Source organism: Rhyacophila brunnea, unplaced genomic scaffold (assembly GCF_057557595.1).
Source record: "Rhyacophila brunnea isolate RB1 unplaced genomic scaffold, BYU_Rbru_1.0 scaffold_13, whole genome shotgun sequence".
Lineage (NCBI taxonomy): Eukaryota > Metazoa > Arthropoda > Insecta > Trichoptera > Rhyacophilidae > Rhyacophila > Rhyacophila brunnea.
This window is the reverse complement of record NW_028232785.1, coordinates 42,341,569-42,362,985: the sequence shown is the minus strand read 5'-3', so window position 1 is coordinate 42,362,985 and position 21,417 is coordinate 42,341,569. Positions and strand designations below refer to the sequence as shown.

The 21,417-nt window shown below is 35.4% G+C and overlaps 1 long non-coding RNA gene across 1 annotated transcript in view; it reads right to left on the bottom strand.

The window, feature by feature from the left end:
* The window catches only part of LOC147077567 (uncharacterized), a 64,436-nt gene extending 44,153 nt beyond the window's left edge, over nucleotides 1–20,283 (bottom strand). The window contains exons 1-4 of the long non-coding RNA XR_015069848.1: nucleotides 20,155–20,283; nucleotides 15,260–15,607; nucleotides 12,124–12,276; nucleotides 9,083–10,864 (exon numbers count right to left, since the gene is read on the bottom strand). This is a non-coding gene — a long non-coding RNA (uncharacterized LOC147077567). The remainder of the gene's footprint in view (nucleotides 1–9,082; nucleotides 10,865–12,123; nucleotides 12,277–15,259; nucleotides 15,608–20,154) is intronic.
* Between the last annotated feature and the right edge of the window lie 1,134 nt (nucleotides 20,284–21,417).

Genomic DNA, 21,417 nt, shown 5'->3' with positions numbered 1-21,417 from the left:
CTATCGTGCGTACATAAGTACACACACCGATTTTTTTTATTTGTCCGACATTGAAATAAATTATATTTCGAACCCCACTGATTTTTTTTTTTTTTTTTATTTCTCTGTTTTATATTATTTTTATTCATTTTTTATTTTTATAATAAAAGAATTTTTATATAAAATACTAATTTTATTAAATTTAATATGAAAAAGGTGCATTTTGTTTTTTTCTATTAAAACTTTGAAGGCACATCTGGAAGTTTGTTCGTCAAATCTCAAACTATATGGCCGCAACTGCGAAAATCCACAATATAATTAAAAAAAGATATATTTAAGAACTACAGTAGGATAAAGTACACAAAATTATTCTAACATGGTACAATTTTCTGCGGTCTACTGCAATTATTTAAATTGTAGTTAATTATTTTACATTCAAACTCAAATTATACAAGATCATGTTATCAGCAGTTACGACCCTATCGATCTCAATGTGCGATATGTTTACAAAAAGGCAGATTAAAGTATGCAATGTGCTGCAGTTAGCTGGAATGTCTCTCGGTGAGTATACATTCACTTTCCAAATGCAGTCGTACATTGGTGGCCACTGAAAGCTGAGGATACAGCTGTGGCAGGTATTATCCAGGAATGGATTGACTGTTACATAATATTATTAAGCATGTTGTTATTTTCAGGAGTGTGAAGACAGCCTGATCAATTTAAGGTTGGAGAATGATAATGAGGGTGTCATAATCAAACAAGAATTCGTTGACGATGCAATTCGCCAAATCAATAATGAGAATCCTCAACCCGGCCCCTCCGATCGACAATACAGCCCAGTCGATCAGGTACGTTCATTTACAGGTTCACTAATAACACAAATTTTAAACATTTTTTTTTTATATTCGAAAGATCGATATCTACAGGGCATTAAAATTAATATAGTCACCGCAGTTGTTCTCAACGAAGAAAATTCTAGCCACCCAATTTGGATGACACTTATTCGAGCACTGCCGGTCGTATATCGCGAACAATATTGGCTTCCCCATTGGGTTTATCAGGGTAAACCAGTGACTCCATGAATTTTTACAGGAAATAATCCAGATATATTAAATCGCACGTCCTTGGAGGAGGCCAATAATTGTCAGGTCAATTTTCGAAATCAACTAAAGCAATCGTTTATGATCGGTTAGGGGAAGAAAATAAATGACAATCGTGTCCTGTTTTCCGATTATATTTTCATAGTAAAGTCCATTTGTAGCGGTGACAAGAGACCCACAGATGGCGCTGCCCATTGACGGATTAGGATTTAACCATATGTTAACTCCGTAGTTTTTTATCTCAGTCTTACGGCCAGTCACTACCGATCCATCATTATTCTATAGCAGCGATGTTGAACCTATGGCACGCGAATGTTTTATGTTGAAGAGAAAAAATATAACCTAATATAATTATGAAAAAAAAAACAAAAAAGTGATACAAATAAATATATAAGTACTTATAAACAATATAAAAAAATAATGACGACATAGCCATGAGTATTTTCAATAGTTTTTAATATTATTTTTACCAGTAATATTTACCAATCGATGCGCAAACGGAAACGACGAAACTCGTGCATAAATGACTGAAAAAATTAATAGGCAAATACTCTTCAAGAATTTATGTTTAATGTAAATATATAATTGAAAAAATCACTCATAATGCTTTATGCGTGACACATAATATTATCGCACTCACCTCATCAGGCGGCGTAGGAAGCCGCTCCGCGAACTTCTGATTATGATCGATTTACAATGCTTGAGACCACTGTAGCGAGAGAAGCCTCAGCTGATCGCAGCGAATTCCGGTGTCCTTTTTTGTGCGAAAATTTTAAACATATGCCTTCGTCTAGAAATACGGTGAAAAATAGAATCTCAAGAACACGTTGCTATTTTTTTAACTTTTTAATGCTACTTTTTCTTTATTTCCCAATAAAAAAACTGCTCGACAGGTCAGATAGTCGACAGATTGTATTTGGGAAAAATATAGAGGTCTTGTCGTGTTCACTTGTCAGGGCATTTCTATTGATTAAGATGGCGCTGCTCCGTGCAATAGTTGAATAGAGAAAACTTAACTTTTTTATAAGTCTGATACGTCATAACTGGTGTGTTTTGCTCCTTAACCTCGTAATATTTTAACGTTATATTATCAATCAATGATCAATGTGCATTTACCATTGGTGTATGGTTGGGTCTTAACTTACTGATATCATCTCCCCGACAGTATTTGCAATAGCCGTGTCGAGGCATATTGTTTCCACCTGGATCTTTTACTTTTTTTTAAAAGTTATATGGGAAACAAGCAATTACATTTTAATTACAAAAATATGTTTTCAATAGAATAATGAAAAGTTATGACAACCAGATAAGTTTCCATATATTATTTATATTATAGTTAAGCCTTACAAAATAGAAAGTAAGAATAACATAAATATTAAGAAATTACTTAAGAAAAGTGAGAAAGATTAATGAAAAGACAAAAAAGTAAGATGTTTTTTTTAAATGTATAAGTATATAAGACATATTGGGTCTATCTACACAACGTTTAAACGAAACAGGTGAATTATTGAATGGATTAACGGTGGAGAAATACATATTGTAATAATTTAAACAAGAGCGCCGAATAAAAGAGTTTTGTGCATGATTAGAATCCCTACGACTGACATGGTACATAATGGTTATAATGAACTGTTAATTAAAAATCTCACAATTTATTAATACGAGTACTTTTAAATGTTTTTTTAGATTATCGCTAGAAGCACTGTAGCGGCCAATGTTCCGCGTCTCATATCGTCCTGGGATGCGACTGAAGCACAGGTGTCTAGCGAAGACCTACACATTGAGGAACACGACATTAAGAAAGAACTGAAGGAATATCTTGAAAGGTACAAAGATGTCGCCTGTCGCAATAGTAAACATGATATTTTTCAATCGATTAATATGGTAAACACAGAATTATTAGTGGCTGTTATACAACTGGAAAAAAAATCGTTTCATAAAGAAAATTTTGTGTGCAGTATCTGTTTTGATTTTTTTTCATCGTTAGACCTGATGTTGCTTCATAAAGCGATACACAAAAACACAATTGCGGAAACGAACGATTCTGTTGCAAGGCTGGTTAAATGTGACGATGGTCATTTTTCAAGATTTCGTCCTGGTCACGTCATGAAGTCACTCAAAATGACTCATTCTGGTGAAAAACCGTTTAAGTGTGATAAATGCAAATATTCATGCAAACAATCAAATGACATGAATAGACACAAAATGTGTCATTCTGGTAAAAAGCCATTTAAATGTGACATATGCAATTACTCATGCAGACATTCAAGTAACATGAAAACACACAAAATGACTCATTCTGGTGAGAAGCCATTTAAATGTGATATATGCAATTTCTCATGTAGACATTCAGTTCACCTGAAAACACACAAAATGACTCATTCTGGTGAAAACCCACTTAAATGTGATATATGCAATTACTCATGTAGACATTCAGTTAACCTGAAAAGACACAAAATGAGACATTCTGGTGAAAAACCATTTAAATGTGACATATGCAATTACTCATGCAAACAATCAGGTAACATGAAAACACACAAAATGACCCATTCTGGTGAAAAGCCATTTATATGTGACACATGCAATTACTCATGCAAACATTCAGGTAACATGAAAAGACACAAAATGACTCATACTGGTGAAAACTCATAATGTGATAAATGTAGTGACATAAATTGAAGTGTATCGAACTCCACTAACGTAAGTTAGTTGTTTTTTTAACCCATATCCAATCCTAATAGCAACACATGGGCCTCCAACAGATTTTGTTTCTACCACAAACGGATGTCAGCCACTTGCTCAAACTATTAAGTTCATACTCTGCCCCTACACAAATCGAAAAACAATATGTGTACATGCCAGACCGAAGATTTGAACCTGTACCCACGACGCTTTAGGCCGACGCAAATAGTTTTGTTTGGGCGATCCGACAATATTGTGCACACTTCTACATTCTATTTATTTGTTTTCGTTGAATTAGATATCACACATGTTTGTTAATTTTTTTTTAATATTTATGCCCTGCCCAAACCAAAATATAATCGATAAAAATATTATACTACCTATAAAATATCTTATTGTATGTATGATTAAATGGCATAATTTTAGATAATTTATAGATAGATGAGTATACTTTGGCAAAGTTTATTCTGTTATTGTTTGGTTTCACAAGGTTTAAGGCGATAGACATTTTTTTGATAATTTACAATTTTAACTGTATTAATTAATAAATATGTATCTGAAAACATTTAAAAATAACTATTTTATATTTTAAGTCTAAAGTAAACTTACAATTGTTATAAAATGTGAATTTGTCAAAGTACCCCATCTTATTATTAGGTTGGTAATATTAAAATTTAGTTTATTAGGTTTTCTATGTTGCACTTGAGAGATTTTTGTCAAATGCATAGTTTTAATATTTTTTATATTTATTTAAAAAAAACTTCGATTTATATAATAATATAAATGTCTGCTAACTTCGTATTTTTGCGCTAGGTGACTTTGCACATCTATTCTGTACACAAGATTGCTATCGAGGGTAGTTTTTCATTTTTATATCGAAGTATTAGCACGTCTTGTAACAATTACAATAAGTTAGTCGTCTAAACAGTTAAAACTGGCTATTCCGCTATAAAATGAAACACATGCTGTTAAAACATAGCACGTATTGTAACAATTACACCAACTTGTTACAATAAGTGCTATTACTTAGATACAAAAAAATGAAAAACTACCCTCAATAGTTGCCGATAGCGGCCGATATCAGTCTTGTATGTAGAATAGATGTGCTGGTAGGTAGGACATCTCCTTAATTGAATCGTAATACGTGTGACGTCACTAAATACAAAAAAAAATGTACAACTGTCATCGTATTTTAGTTTATGCCTGTAAATTGGTGTTATTTAATATTCTGCGCAGTCTCCTCTTAATTATTAAACGTTTGCCTTGTTATGGTAATAATAGTTATGTCCACAGAGATTGTACTTGGTTCTGTCTAAATAAAATGTCAGCCGACTGAAGTTTTTGTTTTGAATGAGTTGAATGAGAATGATTTTTAGTCCTTTCAAAAGTGGAAGGTACCTACCAACCTGCTAAGTATGACGATAGCTTGGCTAAAAACTGTATTTAGTGACAATGTGTATTATATTTTAAATATAAATAAAGAAAAAGGGAAAATTATTTGGTTTTAATCGTTTTTTTCGAAACGGAGCAGCAGACATTGATCCGAAATGCCTCCCAGATTCCTTCAAAAGTAGATGACGACGAAAACTTCACTCTCGAGGAGGTCGAAAGAACAATAAGGCTGTTAAATCCAGGTAAAGCTCCGGGACACGACAACTTACCGGCGGATATCAGTCTCAATTCATTCTTAACTGTTCCTAGCATAGTTGTAGCTCTTTATAATGCTTGTTTGCGAATTGATCATTTTCCAAAAATCTGGAAGGTAGCTAGAGTGGTGGTTTTTCCCAAACCAGGAAAGGACTACTACGCTAACGTCTCGTCATATCGAACCATCAGATTGCTGCCCGTGTTCGGCAAAGTATTCGAAAAAATATTTATTAATCGAGATTCCTGGAAACTTCAGACTAAACACCTGCTCAGCCAACACCAGTACGGTTTCACTTCTCAAAAGAGTACTAAAGACGCGCTTCATGCAGCAATTAATAGACTCAGAGCGGCTAACAGCGATGGTCAGCTCGTAGTGGCGGTATCACTTGATATCAAAGGCGCGTTTGACAACGCATGGTGGCCATATCTTCTTCAACAGTTGAAATCTAAAAATTGTCCCGCTAACATTTCCAGGCCCATCAAAAACTATCTATCTGACCGAGAAGTTTTCGTTGAATATGCTGGAGCATCTGCTACCAAAGATACATCAAAGGGATGCATACAAGGTTCGTCTTGCGGCCGTCCTGTGGAATATAGATCTCGACGATCTTCTCTCTATGCCGTTTCCTGAAGGTGTACACGCACAGGCCTTTGTTGATGATGTATTGCTGATTGTGGAATCCAAAGAACTTGGTTCTCTAGAAACCATGACTAACAGCGTGTTGGAGAGCGTCGAGACCTGGAGAAGGAAGGTCAAACTGTCTTTCTCCGCGGAGAAAACGAAGGCATTATTCGTTACTAGGAGGCGCGTCTCTCCGCCTTCGCTGGTGATGAATGGGCAACCTCTAGGGGTAGTTATCGATGGAAAACCAAATTGATCGAAGCACGCGGACGGCATCTGAAAAAGAGCAGCGGTGACTTCGCTCAAACTAGAAAGAATGGCCAAACCCACATGGGGTGTTTCTTCTGAAGCTCTTAGAATTCTCTACACGTGTATCATTGATCCTATGATCACGTATGCGGCCAGCATATGGTATGAAGCTGCCAAACGGAAAAACATAACAAAAAAAACTCAATACGGTTCAGCGTGCACTAGCGATACGAATATGCAGAGCTTACCGCACGGCTTCACTAAATTCAACGCAAGCTCTGGCAAGACTTATGCCGCTAGATTTACATATAAAACAAGTCGCTCGCACTTACAGAGCTAAGAAGGGCGAGGAGGGCCTAGCAGGTTTTCTGCCAGAAGATAGGCTTTACGAAAAACCGGTGAACTATAAAAGGCTGATACACCCGGCTAGACTATTTTCTGACGTGGTTTCTTATCCTGCAACGTTGGAAAGCAACGAATGCAATAAGTAACATGCCGATTTTCACGGATGGGAGCAATATTGATGGCGGTACTGGTACAAGGCTTGTGGCATACATTAAGTGCGATGAGATAGCGGCTTGTAAGTACCGCCTCGCTAGCTATTGTACGGTAATGCAGGCCGAACTCTATGCCATGCAAAGCGCTCTGGAGTGAGCAGGCTCAGATCCAATACAACGGAAGCACACCGAAAACCATAGTATTTGTATTTATTCGGACTCCAAAAGCTCAATCCAACCAATTGGAGATCCCTTGTCTACTAATCCGATTGCCTTTTCTATTCACAGCGAGTCCGCAATACTGAGACGGCGCCACCCCGAGATGCACTTCAAGTGGATAAGGGGACACACCGGGATAGAAGGAAATGAAAGAGCCGACAAATTGCCTCGACATGGTGCCTCTGATCACAAGACCGCGATAGCTTATGACAAATTTTCTCTGAGCTACGCGAAAAATACAATTTCAGATATGGTGAAAAACGAAAGGAACTAACAATACATAAACTCATCGACAGGGGAGTTGACCCGAAAGTTTTTACCTTCGATTTCAGCAGCACGTGACGTCAGGGTGCATAAGGGGCTGTGTTTTGAGATGACTCATATTCTAACAGGTCAAGGAGTCATGCGAGCATACTTGCACTGGCTTAAAATAACATGTGATGGAATGTGTCCATGCGACGACAGAAACGACCAGGACGTCCTACATTTACTCCTAGATTGTGAAAGTTTTAGCAAGGAGCGGCACAACCTGAACTTAATATTACAGATGGCAGATGCGGACATTCGAGACCTTCCGGAGACCGTGACAAACGAGATGCCCTTTTAATTTCTCTATTGATGTAATAAAAAGGATAACAACAATAAATGGCGACAGGTAACGATGATTCATGCCTTTCAGATCCAGAGAATGCAATCGTATAAGATAGGATAAGTATATGCTCAGAATAACAGTCATATGCGACATTTCTTTTACGACGGGAAAAAACTTGGCTACAAATCGCAGTCCTCAGTTCCCAATGAATAAGACAAAATATTCATCAGCATCACCACCGACGTGCGCTACAAAGCATTTCCCAGGGCTTTTGCAAGGTGGTTTCATAGGCCCTGGCCGAATTCAAATTAGCAATACCCGATGCGGGTAGAATAATAGTTTTCAATAAGGCATATGCTCTCAGCCGGCACAATTTTCATTTGACTAGCATCAAGTAGAGTAGTTTGCGTGCCAAAGTCCTTAAGAAACCTCGATAGTAAATGCGAGGTATCCATAAAGGCATCTAGAAAAAAAAGTGTTACTCCCGATAATCTACCTAAAAATTAATTAGGTATATAATATTCCTATATATATTATTGGTTAATTTAATAAAACGGAATTTTTTTAGTGCTTCATCAACTTCCGCCTCAAAGAGACAATTCGAAAGTTGATAATGTAATCTTCAAGAATACATTGATATAATAGTATTTTGTGATTGCGAACTTTGTCGTCACAATCACAAAATAAAAGAAGGAGTATTCTAAATGGGAATTAGAATTATAGTATAAAGTATAAAGTAAAAGCGAGCATGAGACATATGCAAGGGCCATGAGTTACCGGCATCCTTTTCAAGCTGAACAATAATTACTTCCGTAACCTCACAACTGACAACTGTAAAAATGAATTAGAAAAACAAAGGATTACACGGCTGAAGGCACGTGCAGTCTATGGTTAAAGATGTACCTGGGCGCCACACGGTCTTGCAACCGTGGAAGATTATAATTATTAACAGTGTGGAAGAAAGGGGGAATAATAAATGAAAGAGCAATTTATGTACTTGACCGAAACTATATTATAGCAAAAACAAGAATATTACATTAAAAGGTTATTAAGGAAATACTATAATATAGGCAAGCAGCTAAGTTTTAAACGAAACATTGGAAGAGTAGTGAATCAAATAATAATAGTTTTAAAATACCAAACTTGGAACGAAACAGAGGCTTCCAGCACTGCGGCTGCGATCGTGCTCTTTTAAGTAACGTCCATTATAAAGGTTAGGTAAAACCAAAGCAGAGCACGACTATACTGGATGACAGACATAATCAAAAAGCCTCGTTGCTTCTTTCGCACCTCGCGACGTCCGTTGCGGCCGGAAATTCTAACAGCGACATCTGTGCAATCGCGTACGCTTCATGACGTGACCATAAATATTCGACGGGGTTGCCAGAGGTATGAATTATAGTTATGGTCATTTTGAACATAACAACATGTCGCTCTGAAGTCTCTAAGCATAATTACAAACCACACGAACATTTCGTAGGTCTCCAGTGTGCACTCTATAGATAGTTGGTATTAAACTACCTTCCAGGAAACCAGAATCTATGTGGCTGGAAGCTTGTTGAAGTTTTTCTCGAAACCCAGTAAAGCTACCTCCAGCCTACCCGGTACGTAGTTTTTTTGCTGTCACGTGCATTCTCCAAACATTATGAATCCAACGGGCTTAAAGGAGTACCTGTGGGCATTTAGTGCTTCGCTCTTTGGGTACCACTGTAGGACGCCATTTGTCCAGCGGTTGTTTACTCACTGACAGACATCTCTAGTCTATTACCATTTCATCTGTTTAGCGAGCTCGATCACATCGCGTATTTTTGTCTGCTTCCTTGTCCATTAGTTTATTTTGCAATCTTTACCGTTGTGCCCAAGAAGCACCTTTTCATGTCAAGTTGCGCAAGCTATCCATTTTTTTTAAATGTTATCTGACATTAAGAGCATGTTTCAGACACTTACGTGAGCGTTGGTAGCACGCATGTGTTGAACACTTTACGCAGACACAATTTGAGGAAGTTCACTTGAAGATACTATTCAGGAATGCGAAAAGTATCACCTGCGTAATATGAATAATATTGTTTTAAAAAGGTTATTCACCAACATGTCACATTTCATCTATTGTAAGATTACAAAGTTGCAAGCATCTATATGAACATACATTGCATTTATAATGTTATTAACCAGTATGTGTCATTTTATGTGTTTTAAGAGCATGAGATCTTGAGGATCTATATGGACATACATTGCATTTATAAGGTTTTTCACCGGTATGTGCCATTTTATGAATTTTAAGATGACCAGATGTCGAGGATCTATATGGACATTCGTTGCATTTATAAGGTTTTTCACCAGTATGGGTCATTATATGTCTTTTAAGACTACCAGATGTTGAGGATCTATATGGACATTCATTGCATTTATAAGGTTTTTCACCAGTATGGGTCATTATATGGTTTTTAAGATTACTAGATGTCGTACATATAAATGAACATAGTTTGCATTTATAAGGTTTTTCATTAGTATGTGTCATTTTATGTGTTTTAAGATAACTAGATGTCGAGCAACTATACGAACATACATTGCATTTATAAGGTTTTTCACCGGTATGTGTCATTTTATGTTTTTTAAGATGAGCAGATGCTGAGGATCTATATGAACATATATTGCATTTATAAGGTTTTTCACCGGTATGTTTCATTTTATGTCTTTTAAGACTACCAGATGTTGAGGATCTATATGAACATTCATTGCATTTATAAGGTTTTTCACCAGTATGGGTCACTTTATGTTTTTTAAGATTAGAAGATGTCGAGGATCTATATAAACATAGTTTGCATTTATAAGGTTTTTCACCTGTATGTGTCATTTTATGTCTTTCAAGATGACAAGATGTCGAGCATCTATATGAGCATACATTGCATTTATGAGGTTTTTCACCAGTAATTGTCTTTGAATGTACTTTGACATTACTATGCTGCGAGACTAATACGCTCTGATTTTGATCAGGAATGACGTCCATGTGCACCATTTTGTGAGTTTTTAGAGCATTTCCGCATCCGAAAACTGTGTTACAAATGCAGCAAATCATATTACGCGAGAAATGGTTTACTCTTTTAAGAATAAGTCGAATTTCCTTCGGAGCACTTCGTTCTAATATTTCTTGTTTAATGCTATTCTCATCTATCGTCACTTCTGAATACTGTATTTTTCTATCCTGGATGCCATCACCTGAGGATTGTTGACTCTCAACTGTATCGTGATGCTTCGTGAAAAATCCCTTGGTAGAAACCTAGAAAAATCGTAATAATCGATATCAATATTATCAATTATTGTGAGTTATAATATTCAATTTGATTTTTTGACGCTTTTGTTTTTCAGCGCTTTCAGACAATATTAAAGAGCGAAGTGAGAGTGAAATATTGTTACGGAAAGATCCATAAGTGGGTCAAAACAATGCACTTATATGTATGTATACATCATCTTCGAGAACAATAATTATATTTTGTTCTATTCTAGTGTGTCGTTGGAGAGTGTGCGCAGTGCCTGCCATGCTGAAAGGTAAAGCTATAAAATTATATTCAAAATTCATCAAGCAAACTCGATCATTGACAGTATTTTAATATTCCATACATCAGAATTCCACAGGTTTTAATAGATTATTACAACAGGTACTATTCCGTATGGGAGAAAATAATTCCCAGTAGAAACCTTTACTGTTGCTTTCAATATATCGTGAATTTGGAACATGATTATTAAAAATATTATCACTATTATTAATGTGCAAATAAATTAATAACGTTTGGCTTGCCCACTTTTGCGGCACACTTCGCTTTTGTCTATTAATTATTGGTTGTCTATAAAAAAGAGTTATTTTAACACAAATTTCCATTACCTTTTATTTGTCTAGTCTGCAACAGATTAAGGTAAGAGGTAAAATCACTTATCCACACTAAAAATATACGCTGCATGCAAGCATGCAATAACATTAACCTTGTACGAAAAAGAAAGCACATGTTTATTAATAAAAAAATGCATTTAGCGATGAAGCTCATTTTTGCTTAACGGGTGTGTTAATAAGGAAAATTTCCTACACGGAAAAATACCAATTAAGAAGACTTCCCATAATTCATTACATCCACAAAAATGCATCATTTGGTGCGGTTTACACGCTGGCGGCATCGCCGCACAATTTTTCAAAAATGGCGCCAAAGCTCACGTTTAGGTCAATGGATATCCTTGTCGAGCCATGATTATTACTTGGTTTTAAATATGGAATCATTCGAAAGAACAGTGATTTTAACAGGAAGTGCCATACAGCTACCGCAACCATCGCTTTATTTGAATCAAGATTTGGAGATTAATTGATTTTGAGAAATGGATTCGTAAAGTCACTGTTTTATCCTGATAAACTAGCAGCATTTAAGGCCTTATAACCCAACATTTCCCGTACAATACGACCAGCAGTGCTTTAACAAAAGTAATCCGAACTGGGCGCCCAGAATTTGACGTCGGCCTATCGGAGAAAGCCGCATTTGTTTTTAAACATACCTGGTCTAATGGCTTGTATTGAAGATTAGAGCAGCCAGGTTCAGTTAATTTATCATTGATTTGTTGAATTGTATTCTCAACTAATTCTTCTTTGATGATGGCTGCCTCATCATTATTCTCATACTTAATATTCATCAGACCGTTTTCGCGCTTCTGAAATTAACATTATAAATATTAAGTAACAGTATCATCATTACGATAAGCCAGAGAAGGTCTCCCAGAGCTCTTTCTTCAATAATTGGTCGCCAATATTTGACTTTATTTGGCAGGTGAATGTATAATCACCGAACGACATTCCAATGTTATGGGCAATCCGACAAAAGAGTGCACACTCTTTCGATTATACTTATTTGTTTTGGTTGAATTAGTAGAACATTTCACAGATGGCTTTAAAATTCATTATTTGTTTGCCTATACCAAACCATAACTAATAAAAAATATTCTTCAATCTTTAAAATATCCAAAGATCTGTATGATTATTATGGTCACCATAATCTAATGAAAACAAATAAGTATGACTGACAAAGTTTTGTGTGTACTATTTATGTAGCATATAAGCAGCCTATGTACACCCTTCGCCACTGGATGATACTTATTATGATTACAAATAAAAATATACAAAGTAGTATATTATTTATATAGTTTCAGATGACAATATATCGCACCCCTAGTTTTAAAGTATGACAAGTCAAAAAACAGCATTCTGAGATAATTGGATTCAAAGATTCAAACCCTCTCAACTAAATCTAAAAATGTATGTACCAAACTGATTTTCTTGCTCGATGTGTATCAGGGCTTATATTTTTGTATGAACTTATTATTATATTGAAAAATTATACAGAACACATATTTTTGGTAGTTTTTTTGAAATGTCATAGTCTAAAATTGGACTATTTTGATAAATTTTGAAATAACCCCTCATGCACACAATACAAACTAATATGAAACAACATAAAATCTCTTCAATATATTATGCATATCAAGTAAAATAATAAACGAAATGGTTATTTGAAATTTTTATTTCAAAATAAAATAACTGGAACAGGTAAACCATCACATACCTATCGAATTTTTAAAATATATAATTGTATAAGATTATGATTACCTATTCAAGATTCTTGCACATTACGTAATGAAAATTATTATATAATTTAGAATTAATCAGAGTAATTTCCATCACTCTCTTCGTGAACCAAGTCATTTCTTGCCACTTGAGTACTTCTAGCGACTTTCAAATTATTGTAAAAATTGTGGTACGTCATCAGTATCAATTTTTTTGCATGTAGTTAAACGATCTTGCCTTTTCTGCATGGTTATTCCTGGTGGCTCATTATAAGCTTTCTGTAAAATTATCATATTCATGTGAACCGGACGACCCGTCATGCGATGCCTTATATTAATTTACTCGTAGGAAGTATCAATAAAATTGGTTTTAATGAAAAAACTATAAGGTGATTCTCTTTTCAAATGCATGACTTTGATTGCTTGCCATGTTACCTTTGTACCTACGGTAGTTATAACATAATTTTGTTCCAGCTCATCGGACATCAATTTCAGGTCAAATATATCATCAGTTGCCATTGCATTAACTCTATAAGGTTCACCATTCTTTTCAGCCATGACTATAATGGGTATATATATTGAGCTGGTATGAATACTGAAGCACTTTCTTCTTTTTCAATGAGTGAGTGCATCGCAATCCACTGATCTTGGGTGTGACCCATCAAATATTTTAGCTTTATAGACTTTACATTTTCTGTTTCCAATGATAAATACATCGTAACTAAATATTTATTCTTATTGTGTCTAGCACAGTTATCGGACCAAAAATGCACATTCTTATTTAGATTTTTTTTCAAGTAATGGTATGTAAATATAACTACCAATTTCATTAGAACCTCTTTTAGCAGTCACTTCGTTCCAGATACAACAAAACCCTTTTTCTCAGCAATATCAAAGATGGTGAAATATGTTGCAAGTTTTCTGGTGTAATAGAAGTTTGAGACTTCACCACAAGGTTATGAGAGAACTGCTTGCAAATCGAAACATGAAACTATCATAATAATATCTGGATCAGGGATAGCTCCATTTTTCACGCCATTTTTAGGATATGACATTGAACGAAATTAATTGTTTTGCTTTTTGTGTATCATTTAAATTTGTATATGCTGTGCTGACCATTGATATTTTTTGACTGAAAGCGCCCAATATTAAATTCTGTATTAAAGATCGTAGAATACTGAGATAACTTCACGAAAGGTCGATCATTTTGTTGACACTTTCCTTTGTATAGCCTATAGTGTTGCTAAATTTAAAGAGCCATCAATAAATTGTCTGGTAGTTAGTCTGGTGTAAGCGTCGTGGGTCATAGGTTCAAATCCTGGGTCTGGCAAGTACACATATTGTTTTTCAATTTGTGTATGAGTCAGATTATGGACCTAATAGGTTGAGCAAGTGGCTGATATCCATATCTCGAAAAAAAAACAAAAATCTGTTAATACAAACCACACCGTGGAGGCCCATTTTATGATCTTATTATATCGGACATGGTTGAAAGTTTGAGCTCTCAGGAAGTGGGATTCTACCCTAGGAATGCAATTGATGTGATCTCTAAAATATTGTTTTAATTCGGTATCAACTTTCTTATGGTTTTCATGTGTTCCTCTGAGATCCTTTTCTATGATTCCATCACTGTTTGTTTTATTTATTATTGTATTTATCAACAAACTACTGTTCATTTACAGATTGGCTAGTCAACAGTGTGACCACAACACAAGTTTTATTTACTTTGTCCATTCCTGACCTATGATAATTCAAGATGTCATAGTCTTAAACTCGCTAAAATTTTGAATCCTAATTTAAGACCATAACAACTCAAAATAGCATAGTCTTTAAATATCACACAATACTATTTATAAAAATGATAGACTATTCTTTCTGTCCTGTATTTCCGTAGAATTTATTTAGACTTGTGATAGTCTTTGACCAGATAAATAATGATATTTTCAACCTTTCTGCATTATTAACTCAAAATGTCAGTTTTTTGACTTGTAATAGTTTAAAACTAGGGGTGCGATATAATACATTATATACCTAACAACAATAATCAAATGAGCATGTATATTATATGAGTTACCTGTGAATCACGTGCAAACGTCGACGCAACAAACTTTTCATTCAAGTGACTGCTTTGGTCCCATGGAAAAGCCACTTCATCGAAAGTCAGCGACGCATCGTGCATACGTTTATGGCACTTTAAAATGTGCGCAGATGAAAAAAAATTACAACACACGTTGCAAACAAAATTTCTAACGAAAAATGAAGCTCTGTTCAACCTCAGACGGACTTCTTTGGCAGAAGCAAGCGCTATTTCCTTTTTTATGACCATTTCTTGCACTTCAATTTCACCAAACGACTGCGCAGATTGTCTCTCAAAGATATCAGGTGCAATCATACAATCCATGTCGCGGTTTACGAGCGGAGTCTGTCAAGAAATGAAATAGGTACAAACATAAATCAATCAAAACATTTATACTAACAATATAGAAAACCAACCAACATAAAGATTGCAAAGTTTCTGGACTATGACCACCTAGAAAGGCAATTTTTGGACAAAGCTGTATCGAAGTCATTGTATGAGAAAGTGATTAGAATGTATGAGAAATTTAATATCTAATTAGATTTTGACAAACGCATCTGAAAGTGGCGGAGGCTTTTGAGCGTTATAAGCTTCGACGGTTGAGGCGCTAATTTTGACAGATTTAATGTCGGAACGTGACGTTGAAAGGCTTTTTATTTATTGTTTTTTTTCATTTACATATTACCGTTGGAAGTGTTGTTTTGTATTTAAATTCTCAATTAAGTAGGTATTTATTGTGTTTTGTTATAAAGAAACATACATATTTTATTAATATTAAGTTTGTAAAATACATCGGAAGTTCCGTTCACATTCTCGTAGGTACTGATTATTATAATAACACTATTATGAGGTAAATATTGAAGTAAGTACGAGTAGCTTCTTTAAGAAATAATTATCTACGTACAACAATCAATCGTTTTAAGAATTCAGCGATAACTAATATAAGTACTGATTAAATAATATGTTAATGTCATTACCACATTTTAGGTTATTGTACACGTAGGTACCCAAAATGGAAGTGATTCACGCTGAAATTTTGTTGTTAAGATTTGGTAACCGGACGGATCCATTCAAAATGACAGACGAGGCGTTTGTAAAACGATTCCGGTTATCGAAACCATTGGGAGATATAATATTCATTGACAGGTTGTAAAATCTAATATCAACCCCTACTAGCTGTCATGTGAGCATAGACAAAAATATAATGCAAACTCTTAAGCGACCATAAATAATGTCCATTCTGTATTTTTGTTGCATTATTGGACACCGTTCGAAGCACCATACCTCCTTTGAAGATACTGTTGCGTTTTGCTTATTGTTTGCGTACCGCTTCGTTCGAAAATTTTCCTTCAGCTGTTGAGTCTTGTTATGTTCAAAATGAACAAAACCAATATTTATACTTCTGGCAACGTCGATGGAGCGACGTGATTAATAAGAGATGTCGCTGTTGGAATTTCCGGCCGCAACGGACGTCGCGAGGTGCGAAAGAAGCAACGCGGCTTTTTGATTCTGTCTGTCATCCAGGATAGTCGTGCTCTGCTTTGGTTTTACCCAAAACTTATAATGGACGTCACTTAAAGCAGCACGATTGCAGCCGCAGTGCTTCAAGCCTCTGTGTCGTTCCAAGTTTGGTATTTTAAAACTATTACTATTTGATTCACTTATCTTCCAATGTTTCTTTTAAAACTTAGCTGCTTGCCTTTATTATAGTATTTCCTTAATAACCCTTTAATGTAATATTCTTGTTTTTTGCTATAATATAGTTTCGGTCAAGTACATAAATTGCTCTTTCATTTATTATTTCCCCTTTACTCCACACTGCTATATAATTATAATCTTTCACGGTATCAAGACCGTGTGGCGTCCAGGACTTTAATAAGTACATCTTTAATCATAGATTGCACGTGCCTTCAGCCGTGCAATCCCCTTTTGTATTCTAATTTAATTTTTTTACAGTTGTCAGTTGCGAGGTTACGGAAGTAATTATTGTTCAGCTTGAAAAGGATGCACGTAACCCATGGCCTTTTGCTTATGTCTCATGCTCAGCTCTTTAACTTTATACTTTATTCCATCCCAAATCTAGAGAGCTTTCTTTTTTCTCTTTTATTTTGTAGTTGTGACGATAAGGATCACAACTACAAAATATTAATATATCAGTCTTTACGATTGAATATGCACGTCAATGAGGTTTAATTTTATCGCTGCGCTCATGGATACACCCTTAAACCCGGTTCGATTAGGTAGATTAGGAGTAGTTTAGTCGAGTGGCGAGCAATTTAGTAACTAAACGTATACGAATAGACAAATTGACTCGAGTACTTTAGTGAAATCATTTAGTTGAGTCAATCCATTTTGTTGTAATTTTTCGGTCGAGTGGCGACCCCCACTACCTCTCACTATATACCAAACAAGTGATGATATCGAATCGAACTCTATGGATAGACAATTTGGGTGGAGTCATGGGACAACACGACCAAAAGCGGTTTATTGTTCGCATATGGTTACTAATGAATAATTGGTATCGGTTACTACGCAATAATATACCTACCTAATTCTACTGAACTCCCACTGACTAAAATATTAATATGAACATCGCGCAATATATAAATGCAGAAGAATCTCAGTTTTTCTTAATCCTAAAAATATTATAATGTTCATAGGTAGGTAACGCAATATTATGTTGAGAAAATGACATAGGTACGGAATATAATAAATGACTATCATTTTTAGGTTAGGTCCTGTCTGGAGAGTTATTACTTTGACAGACGTGAGAAGTGGTTTGACGTTTCAGACCAAATCATTTTTGACGGTCACAAAATGGTTTGCACTTTGCTGATACAGTGAACTAAACGTTAAATCTAAAACTATTCCGGCTTACTTATAACGCTTGCGCAGTGTGCCAGTTTTGACCTGTCAAACTGTTTAGCTGGAACGCCTCAATTTATGTTGTCATGCAGCATGGTAGATAATTTAGTAAAATTTGAGGCTTACAACATTAATTTGTTACATAAAGTTTTGACAATAGAATTGGTCTATTTCCACCCCATTTCACACGTATGTAGTGTGACACCCCCGTATGGTCCCCATTTGGGTGTGTCTTTGTGTACCTGGAGACGCCCGAATCGGTATCAAAGCCAACAAATAATAACGGCTGATTGCGAAAATAATTAAATAATGTATAATACCACTAATAAATAATATCTGACCGGCAACATTGTCCAAAAAAAAAACACGTATGGCAACGTCGCATTGTGCACAGCTCGCGAGTCCAACGGTTTTTTTTTTTTGGCGCTGAGATCGCGACAAGCAGCAAAATCGCGAACGCGTACATTTCACCCTCCGTAGAATTATATTATTAAAAAAATGTAACCATATAGTGTAATAAACGTAAATAAACTCGCCGCTTCCATCACAATTCCGGTGTGTCAATTATCTACCTCCAAATCCCGAACCCAGACGATAAAAAAAAAGGAAAAAAATAAAAGTGACAGTTGAGAAAAATTCACACACACACGCAAAATGGAGGGGAGTGATAAGTGGCGCCCCACGTTGGGCGCCACTTATCACTCCCCTCCATTTTTGTATGAGAATATTTCAACTGTCACTTTTATTTTTAGTTTCTGGTTTATCGTCTGCGTTTTAGGATTTGGAGGTAGATAATTGATACACCGGAATTATGATGGAAAGCGGCGAGTTTATTTACGTTTATTAAACTATATGGTTACATTTTTTTATAATTTTATTCTACGGAGGGCGAAATGTACGCGTCGCGATTTTTCAAGATGGCGCGGAGATCGCGACAAGCAGCAAAATCGCGACGCGTACATTTCGCACTCCGTAGAATAAAATTATAAAAAAATGTAACCATATAGTATAATAAACGTAAATAAACTCGCCGCTTTCCATCATAATTCCGGTGTATCAATTATCTACCTCCAAATCCTAAAACGCAGACGATAAACCAGAAACTAAAAATAAAAGTGACAGTTGAAATATTCTCATACAAAAATGGAGGGGAGTGATAAAACCCTTGTGACACCCCCGTATGGTCCCCATTTGGGTGTGTCTTTGTGTACCTGGAGACGCCCGAATCGGTATCAAAGCCAACAAATAATAACGGCTGATTGCGAAAATAATTAAATAATGTATAATACCACTAATAAATAATATCTGACCGGCAACATTGTCCAAAAAAAAAACACGTATGGCAACGTCGCATTGTGCACAGCTCGCGAGTCCAACGGTTTTTTTTTTTTGGCGCTGAGATCGCGACAAGCAGCAAAATCGCGAACGCGTACATTTCACCCTCCGTAGAATTATATTATTAAAAAAATGTAACCATATAGTGTAATAAACGTAAATAAACTCGCCGCTTCCATCACAATTCCGGTGTGTCAATTATCTACCTCCAAATCCCGAACCCAGACGATAAAAAAAAAGAAAAAAATAAAAGTGACAGTTGAGAAAAATTCACACACACACGCAAAATGGAGGGGAGTGATAGTAGGTATAGCTTCCGTTTATTGTATTTTATGGCTGCAAGTAGTTTTTTGTAGACAATAGGCTTACCTTGTATTACCTACTTGCCTAAAAAGAACTCACGGACGATTAATTTCATTTATTCACCATACAATTGATCACAATTTTAGATAATCGTATTAATTATTGCTTTACATTCGAATAATTGTGATGTATAAATCATCATAAATAAATGCTCATGGTTTTGTTTTAAAATATCAGTGTGAGCTAAAACCACTAAATGAAACAAGTTGGAGCGAATTAATAATGGTGAAATGAGTTTCAAAGATGCATTGCAAATTCAAACCTTCAATATTATAAGACGGCATCAAGGGAAGAAAACGGCACATATACCTACGTACAATTGAACGTACCTGATGATGTGGCCTGTAATCTGAATATGAACAACCCGGTTGAGGATCTTCATCATATAATGGATGTGAAACATCTTCAATAATCTCGCGCTTGACGACAGCTGGATGATCATCTGTCTCAGATTTTATATTAGATAGGTCCGCCATATTAAAGTGCTGAAAAAAGCATTATTACATTTTGTAAACACGGTAAAACAGTTTCATGTCACGTCATCACCATATATCATTGTATAATATTTATATTTAACATGAATTAGTAGATAAACAAACCAACCCTTTAATATCACTAGCTGTCAAAAACATCGTTGCTTTGCATCCATGTTAAGGGTATATATTCCAGAAGCCACGTGTTATGTGACAGAGAGGATCCTTTCAAGGTAATATTAGAAAAGTGTTGCCGCAATACTGAAAAGTATTCCTGTGGAAACTAGGTACCTATAATAAAAATACACACTTGACACGGTGACACAATTATATGTATGTTTTGTTGTCTAACCAAAACAATGGTACGAAAATGATCGTCAGCATTTCAGCAATCATAACGAGAACAGTGCATCTCACTATATAATAACTAATAAATCAAATTGGGTTTTTTTCTCCTATACTGTAAACACTGACGATATCTTTTTCGTGACGGCTCCACTCTCTACTAGTCTCCAGCGACAGGACACACGTTTTAGTTACAATAAAAGTTCTACGTGTAGTCGGTGTTCTTCACATTAGTATCTGTACCATAATAACTACAAAATTCAATACTTACATTATTGTTTATCAGATAATAGCTACACGGAATATTATTAACTGTATTTCGGCAACACTTATATACAACACAACAGAAAGTTGTCTCTAGCACATTGCATACGATTGTTGATACGCAAACATGGAAGTGAAGCGAGAATGTGATGGAGACCAATCTGGTACTGAAGACAAGTTTGATGTAACAACCAGCCACCAAAACAGCACTGACACGTTCACCTATATAAAGCAGGAGAACACAGACGATTTCAGTTGTGATTTTGAGGTTAGTTTTTATTTATTAAGTCCTTTCCTGCGATTTTTTATAATCATTTTAGCAGAATACCTTCGATAAGTTTATATTTTTTACAAATTGTTTAAGAACATACGAGGATGTCAAACTTTCTTTCAAAAACCTTTTGACATACATTTAGACAGCTACCTACCTCAATTATATAAGTAAGCATTGTTATAAAATGGGTACGCGAGCTCAAAATTGTTTTTTTATATGATTACAAAAATGCATAA